Source organism: Orycteropus afer, unplaced genomic scaffold, assembly GCF_000298275.1.
Source record: "Orycteropus afer afer isolate SDZICR_OR568_19922 unplaced genomic scaffold, OryAfe1.0 scaffold00376, whole genome shotgun sequence".
Lineage (NCBI taxonomy): Eukaryota > Metazoa > Chordata > Mammalia > Tubulidentata > Orycteropodidae > Orycteropus > Orycteropus afer.
The window spans coordinates 1,230,496-1,239,799 of NW_006921963.1; positions in this window are offsets into that span (position 1 = coordinate 1,230,496).

A 9,304-nucleotide genomic window follows, 5' to 3' on the forward strand; every position below is an offset into this window, starting at 1 on the left:
AGGAGAGACCCATCGTTGCATCTAGATGGCAGCTTGCTAGCTTTTAAGATCCCAGTCGCTACTGGCCAAAGTAGGAGGTGGAACAATGTTTTGTACAGTATATTATGCCGATTGAGCTTGATGTCCCCCTGCGACTATGGTCCCAAGCCCGCAGGTTTAACTACTCAGCCCCTCTGGGTAGCTGGCTGTGACCAAGCCGTGACCACAACCTTGCCCCTTGTCAGTTCTACTATGCACCTAGGAATTCTGATCATTCACATAAACTTATAGGACCATTGTCTGCCAACCCTATACATGTTCTTGGATATACTCCCCATTTCATAAACATACCTAATAGTTCAGCCTGTCAACCCATCTGTCCACCCATATACCCATGTTTGCCTTCACTGACAACACAGTATTGTACGTGCAAAAGGGTTCATCTTTGCTCTCTGTACCTCCCATGTACCTCTTTATGTCTTTCTCATCCTCAATGCCGCCATATTGGTCACTCACATTTGGTACATTGCCCTTCTCTTCACCCAAATCAATACTTATCTCTATTTATCTAACAGCATTCCTTCCCCCCCTCCCTCCCACCCCTGGTAACCAACAAAGAAAATTTCCTTCAATAGATAAACCTTTCCTTAACTTTTATAATAACGGACTAATCCAATATTTGTCCTTTTGTGATTGACTTATTTCACTCAGCATAATGTCCTCGAAGTTCATCCACATTATGCAGTGTTTTGCAGATTCTACGTTATTCTTTAGCGTTGCATAGTATTCCATTGTGTGTATGTACCATAGTTTGGTTATCCATTCCTCAGTTGATGGACACGTAGGTTGTTTCTATCTTCTGGCTATTGTAAATAGTGCTGCGATGAACATGGGTGTGCATATATCTGTTCTTGTCATGGCTGTCACTTCTTTAGGGTGTATACCTAGTAATGGAATGGCTAGGTCAAATGGTATTTCTAATTCCAACTTTTGAAGGAATTGTCATACTGCTTTCCACAATGGTTGTACCATTTTACAGTTCCACCAGCAGTGTATGAGAGTCCCAATCTCTTCACATCCTCACCAGCATTTGTTATTTTCTGTCTTATTGAACTTTGCTACTAGTGTTGGAACAAGATGGTATCTCATTGTTGCTTTAATTTGCATCTCTCTAATAGCTAATGATTTTGAGCATTTCTTCATATGTTTGTTGGCTGCTTGAATATCCTCCTTGGTGAAGTGTCTATTCACGTTGAGAAGCATTTTATTAAAGTAAATAATTATGTATACATTTTTTTAAAAAAAATAATTTTGTGCTTGGCACAATTTTTATTATTTTTAACTTTGAATCCATAAACTCTGAAATTCCTAGACATTTCAGATGCATCCAAGCCAGGCAGCTTTTCTTCTTCTTCAAATTTCTATTCAGAGTAATAACCATGATTGTGAGTAGGAATTTTCAGGGAGAGAGACAGGGAACCTGCCTACCCCATACCCCTGCCCAGGTCCATCTTTTTGTAGCAGTGCATGATTTTCCTTTTGGAGTATCAGATTAGATCATGTTGGGTTATGTAGTTGTCAAAGAGCATTCACTGAAATGAGATACAGGTTTATTTTTTCTATCACATGAAAATCCAGAAAAGATGATTAAGGGCTTGTATGGAAGCTCTGCAATGCTAGGGACCCAGGCTCCTTCTGTCTTGTTACTCTATCATGTATTCCCTGCGTTTTAATGTCCACATAGTCTAAGATGATTTACCCATCCTCAACTCTCTTGTCCACAGTCTGGCCATCAGGAAGGAAGAAAAGGAAGGAGGAAAACAAGTCATTTCCCTTTTAGAACATGTTCTGGAAGTTGTTCATGTTATTTCCACTTATATCCAATTAAACAAACAAAACTCACTGCCGTTGAGTAAGATCTGACTCCTAGAGACCCCTCCTTGGGTTTCCGAGGCAGTATCACTACAGAAGTAGATTGCCCAATCTTCTTTCTGAGGAGTGGCTGGTGGGTTTGAACTGCCAGCCTTCTGGTTCACAAATGCCTTAGGCACTAGGCTACCGGAGCTCCTTATATCCAACTGGTCAGAACTTTATCACCTGGCTTTCTAGCTTTGAGAGATCCTAAGAACTTTACTCTTGATTCTGGGTGACCATGTGCCTGGCTAAAATGTGGGTTTTATTACCAAGAACTGGAGAATGGTTATGGAGGGCAGCTAGCAATCTCTACCATCTTTGGAGAAACAGGTTTCCTTCATTCTTTCTCCATGTGGTTTGTGTGGGCTGACCCTCATTAAGAGTGAGTTTATGACCAAGCCTGGTCAAGCAGTTTCCAATCATACTTCAGTGACTGAGGGCAGCTCAGATCTTTCCAGTCAGAATTGATGACTGGGGTTTTTGCTGACATGACTGGAAAACAGAAACTCTCTTCTGAGATGATGAACTAGTTCACAACAATCCTGAAGGTTTCAAAGAGCATTTCTGCCATCATGAAGGAAGACTCTGAGAATGAAGAAAACATGGCTAAAAGATGGAGGACTAGATGCCTGCCTGAGTCTCTGTATCCAGCCGTGCCAGAAGCAAGGTCTATCCCTGGGACCTTTTTCTCCATCTGATTAGTTATCTTTCTATTACTTGCAATTTGAAGAGTCCAGGCAAATGCTAATGGTAGTAATAATAATAAACCAGTTACCACCTGAGCTACAAGGAATGTGGAACACATTAACAAAATGTGGTAGAGATGGGGTTGGGTTTTATTTTTAAAGTTATGCACAAATCAAGACTAGAATCCTTCAAGATTTGAGGCAGCGGTAGCATCCAAACACTTTGTCCATTCTCTTTACTTCCCTTTTTATCTTATTTATTCTCTCTCTTAACTTCTCCCAATCCCAAACCCACTGCCCTCAAGTCGATTTCAACTCATAGAGACCTTACAGGACAGACTAGAACTGCCCCGCAGGGTTTCCAAGGCTGTAAATCTTAATGGAAGCAGACTGCTTCATCTTTATCCCATGAGGGGTTCGAACCATTGACCTTTAGGTTAACAGCTGAGTGCTTTAACTACTGCACAAACAGGGCTCACATCTTTACTGCCACTCTCTCTTTATGAAGCAGTAAAAGTTACTGCAGGCAACAGAAACTGACTTTGGCGAACATGAGCAAAAATAGGAATTGGGGACAGCTCACACAGGAAGAAGCTTTGAGGTAGCTCACAGAGTTAATAGGAGGGCTGGAAAACTGGGCTCATAGAACAGTAACCAGGGAACACATTCCTTTCTTTTCTCTTTCTTCCACTGTGTCTCTATTTTCTCCTATGCATAGGCTTTATCTCGAGTCTCCCTTCCCATTCTAATACCCTGTTTTCAAGATCTTGGATATTAACATTTGAAATTCTAAAATAACCCACTGCCATCGAGTGGATTTTGACTCATAGCGACCCCCATTGGGTTTCCAAGGCAGTAAATCATCACAGAAGTAGACTGCCCCATCTTCCTTCCGCGGAGCAGCTGGTGGGTTTAGACCACCGACCTTCCGGCTAGCAGTCAAATGCCTTAGGCACTGCACCACCAGAGCTCCTTATTCTAAAATAAGAAGAACTTGTTTCCTTTAAGCCTTTGTACTCAATCAACCCTTATTAGCCTATTTTGGTATAACTTTTGGAGTCTTTCCCTAGAGCAGAGGTTTGTAGAATGTGAGACAATGTTCCCGAGGGTAATTCCAATGAGGCAAAGGACAGTGAAATGGAGTCCCTTGCCTGCAGGTTCTTTAGGGTGCAAACTCACATCTGAGCCAAGAAAATATGAATGAATATTCTGCATTTAGGAAAGTGGGTAGGCATCAGGATGAGATAAGATTTTTATTTTTCTTCATCCTCTGGATAAAAGCAGAGGGCAAAGCTAAAGAGACTTCCAGATAGTGCCTATGGAAGGGAGCCAAGGCTAGAAGACTGGGGACCAAGGTTGAAGATTCCAGATGCTTTGTCATTCTACTTGTTGGTTACTTTTGTTATTGTTAATAATATGAATAGACAATTTATTGAGTACTTACTTTGCACTGGGCACTGTGCTAAACTTGTACATGCCTTACTTAATTTAACCAACACTCATCTTTCAGTTCATCGTACTGTGGTGGCTTGCATGTTGCAATGGTGCCAGAGGCTTTGCCACCAGTATTTCAAATACCGGCAGGGTCACCCATGCTGGACAGGTTTCAGTGGTGTTCTAGTCTCAGACAGACTAGGAAAAAGGATGTGGCGGTCCACTTCTGAAAAACATTGGCCACTGAAACCCTTATGAATAGCAGTGAAACACTGTCTGATATATTACTGGAAGACTTTATGAAGAGTAGTGAAAGACTATCTAATATAGTGCCAGAAGATAAGCCTTTCAGGTTAGAATAGGAATATGGAATGTATGTAGTATAAATCAAGGAAAATTGGAAGTTGTCAAAATGAAATGGAATGCATAAAAATCAATATCCTAGGTATCAGTGAGCTTAAATGGGCAGTTGTTGTTAGGTTCCGTCCGTTCTGACTTGAAGTTACCCTGTGTACAACAGAAAGGAACACTGCCAAGTCCTGCATCATCCTCACTATCGTTGCACGCTTGAGACCATCGCAGCAGCTGCTGTACCAATACATCTCCATCTCATTGAAAGTGTTCCCTTTTTTTTGCTGAAATGGACTGGTATTGGCTATTTTGAATGTGACAATCATGTAGTCTATTATGCCAAGAATGACAAATTGAAAAGGAATGGCATCACATTCATCATCAAAAAGAACATTTCAAGATCTATCCTGAAATACAATGTTGTCAATGATAGGATACTACCCATAGACCTACAAGAAAGACCAGTTAATAGTACTATTATTCAAATTTATGCACCAGCCACTAAAGCTGAAGATGAAGAAATTGAAGATTTTTACCAACTTCTACAGTCTGATATTGACAAAACGTGCAATCAAGGTGCCTTGATAATTACTGGTGATTGGAATATAATGTTGGAAACAAAGAAGAAGGGTCAGTAATTGGAAAATAGGGCTTTGGTGATAGAAAGGATGTCAGAGATTGCACAATAGAATTTTGCAGAACCAATGACTTAATCATGGCAAATACCTTTCTTCAATAAGATAAATGGCAACTATACATGTGGACCTCACCAGATGGAATACATAGTCAATTTGACTACATCTGTGGAAAGAGGAGATGGAGGACCTCAATATCATCAGTCAGAACAAGGCCAGGGGCCAACTGTGGAACAGACCATCAATTACTTATATGCAAGTTTAAGTTAAAGCTGAAGAAAATTAAAACAAGTTTGTGAGAGCCAAAGTACAAACTGGAATATATCCCACCTGAATTCAGAGACCATCTCAAGAGTAGATTTCACATATTGAACACCAATGACCGAAGACCAGACAAGTTGTGGAATGACATCAAGGATATGATATGTGAAGGAAGTGGAGAGTCATTAAAATAGAAGAAAGAAAGAAAAGACCAAAATGGATGGCAGCAGAGACTCTGAAATTTGCTCTTGAACATAGAGTAACTGAAGTGAATGGAAGAAATTGTGAAGTAAAAAAGCTGAACAGGAGATTTCAAAGGCAGGCTTGAGAAGACAAAGTAAAGTACTACAATAAAATGTGCAAAGACCTGGAGTTAGAAAACCAAAAGGGAAGAAGACACTTGACATTTTTCAAGCTGAAAGAACTGAAGAAAAAAATCGAGCCTCAAGATGTAGTATTGAAACCCACCAGCCAGTTCTCAGAAAGAAGGTTGGGCCTCTACTGCCATAGTGATACCGCCTCAGAAACCCAAGGAGGGGTTGCTATGAGTTGGATCCAACTCGATGGCAGTGAGTTTGTTTTTTTTTTTTTTCAGTTATGGGGAAAATATTGAATGACACAGGAAGCATCAAAAGAATATGGAAGGAATACACAATACCAAAAAGAATTGTTCAACATTCATCCATTTCAGTAGGTAGTATATGATCAAGAACCAATGATACTGAAGGAAGAAGTTGAAGCTGCACTGAAGGCATTGGTGAAGAAAACGAAGCTCCAGGGATTGACACAATAGCCACTGAGATGTTTCAACAAATCTATGCAATACTAAAGGTGCTTACTCATTTGTGCCAAGAAATTTGGAAAACAGCTACCTGAACAACTGACTAGAAGAGATCCAGATTTGTGCTCATTCCAAAGAAAAGTGATCCAATGTGCTAAAGGGGCAGGGAGGCCGCATCTTCTGACCTCCTCTAACCCCACGAGAGGAAGACAGAATCACCATCAGCAGCCCAAGGCCTATTCCTGTGAGGCCAGACATGCTGGCACCCTCCAGCCCATTCCCCAACCCTGATACCAACCACTCCTCCTGCAGCACCCACCACCTCTCTGCTGGGTTTGATAATTTGCTGCAGTGGCTACACAGAACTCACAGATTATGGGGTTTATTAGGGAAGCACCAGGCTACGATTCAAGTTCAGGAACAGCACTGAGTCTCTCTCAACCCACCGTCTCTCAGTCAATAGTGTCTCTCAGTCTCCCAGCAGTGCATGTCTCTCAGTGCCTCTCTCTCAGCAATGTGTGTCTCTCAGTGGCTCTTTCTCAGCATCATGTGTCTCTCAGGAGCATGTTTCACTCAGCAGCATGTCTCTCTCAGCCAGCAGTCAGAGAGACTCCTTCTGCCTCTAGGAGGCCTCCTTTTGAGCCTGGCAGAGTGGCCAAACTAAACAATCATAACATCAGAATTCTAAACACCTGAAAGAGAGCGAACTTCCCAGAACATTGCTTTGTGCCACTCTCAACAGAAATACACCCAGGTGGATAACTTTAACAATCAGGAGCTCCTCAGTCACTCATGGAAAATTCCACCATGGAATTTACAAAGACTTACGGCTAGAAAAGCCATACCAGGTGATTGACTACACTGAACAATGGAATGTGGAAATTATTGAACAATATCGTTAACATCACACCAAGTAAAATTTTGCTAAAGATAACTCAAAAATGGTTGCAACAATATATTGACAGGAAACTGACAGAAATTCATGCCAGATTCAGAAGAGGATATGGAACAAGGGATATCATTACTAATGTCAGATGAATCTTGGCTGAAAGCAGAGAATAGCAGAAAGTTGTTTACCTATGTTTTATTGACTATGCACAGGCATTGGACTGTGGATCATAACAAATTATGGACAATGTTATGAAGAATGGGAATTTCCGAACACTTAATTGTGCTCTTGAGGAATGTGTACTTAAACCAACAGGCAGTTGTTTAAACAGAACAAGAGGATACTGCATGGTTTAAAATCAGGAAAGGTATGTGTCAGGCTTGTATCCTCTGAGCATACTTGTTCCATCTGTATGCTAAGCAAATAATCCAAGAAGCTGCACTATATGAAGAACATGGCATCAGGATTAGAGGAAGACTCATCAACAGCCTGTGATATGCAGAGACCCAACCTTGCTTACTGAAAATGAGGAAGATTTGAAGCACTTAACGATGAAAATCAAAGCCTACAGACTTCAGTATAGATTATACTTCAACATAAAGAAAACAAAAATCCTCACTGGACCAATAAGCAACATCATGATAAATAGAGAAATAAAGTAGTCAAGGATATTATTTGGATCCACAGTCAACACCCATGAAAGCAGCAGCCAGGGAATCAAATGACATATTCCATTGGGCAAATCTTCTGCAAAAGACTTCTTAAAGTCTTTAAGGAGCAAAGATGTCACTTTTAAAACTAAGTCACACCTGATCCAAACCATTGTCTTTCCAATCATCACATATGTATGTGAAAGCTGGACACTGAATAAGGAAGACTGAAGAAGAATTGATGCATTTGAATTATGGTGTTGGTGAAGACTTACTGAATATACCATAGACTGTCACAAGAATGAACAAATCTGTCTTGGAAGTACAGCCAAATCATTAGAAGCAAGAAAGGCCAGACTTTGTCTCTCATACTTCAGCCATGTTATCAGGAGAGACCAGTCCCTAGAGAAGGATATCATGATTGCTAAGAAGAGGGCAGCACAAAAGAGGAAGACTCTCAATGAGATGGATTAACGCAGTGGCATAGAAATTATGTGAAGATGGTGCAGAACTGGGCAGTGTTTCTTTTTGTTGTACATGGGGTCAGTGTTTGTCGAGGCCAACTTGACAGCACCTAACAACAGCAAAACCAAAAAAAGGAAAAAAAAAAAAACCACTGCCATCAAATCATTTGTGACTTTTAGACAGGGAAGAACCACCCTATAGCATTTCCAAGGATATAAATCTTCACAGAAGCAGTTGCCCCATCTTTCTCCCACCAAGAGGCAGGTAGGTTCTAACTGTGATCTTTTGGTTAGCAGCCAAATGCTTTAACCACTGTGCCACCAGAGCTGCTAACAGTAGACACAACCTAATTTAATCCTCACAGTAAGCCAGTAAGGCATGAATAATTAGTCCTATAAATAAGGTCCCATAGGTCGCTATAGGTTGGAACCAACTCAACAGGACCTAACAACAACAAGGTGGCACAAATGGCTTGCCCTCCATTGCCAACCTAAAGGTTGGCGGTTTGAATCTACCCAGGAATACCTCCAAAAATAGGCCTAGAGATCTGCTTCTGTTAAGATTACAGCCAAGAAACCAGTATGGAGCAGTCCTACTCTATAATACATGGGGTTGCCATGAGTCAGAACCAACTCAGCAACAAATAACAAGAACAACAAATATTATCAATAAGGAAACAGTCCCAACCTACAAAGAGGTTGGATTTTCTGTGCTCTCACAGATGCTGCAGGCCAGAGAAGGGAGAAATGAGTGCATGAGAGTAGGGAGGCGGAAAATGAATTTTATCTACCTCATAATCTTCCCTTGGATCAGTACTGTTTGGGCCTCCAACTGTCACCCAGTTCTGTTTGTCACACACTATCTTATCCTGCCCTATCTTAAAATCTTACCTTCCTAATGAGACTGACTCTGTGGAGGCAGGGACCGAACAGCTACTTCCAACCTAGTCTGATACTTGAAATTTGGACTGCATATTCATGCTGGGACTCCCTTACTGTCTTCATCCCCCTTCTTCTTCTTTCCTGGGTTATTAAATAATTCTCTTATGCTCACTTCTCTGTGCCTGCAAGGAGAATGAATATTTCATTTCAAGAGTTATCTAGGGAGAGGCGGGGCAAGATGGCGGACTAGGCAGAAGGATTGCACAGACCCTCTTCAACAAAGAAAAGGGAAACTAATAAATACAGACACAGAAGATAATCTTGGACCCCTGAGCCTTGAAGGAAAGGATGCAGATTTGGACTAAACCCCAACTAGCA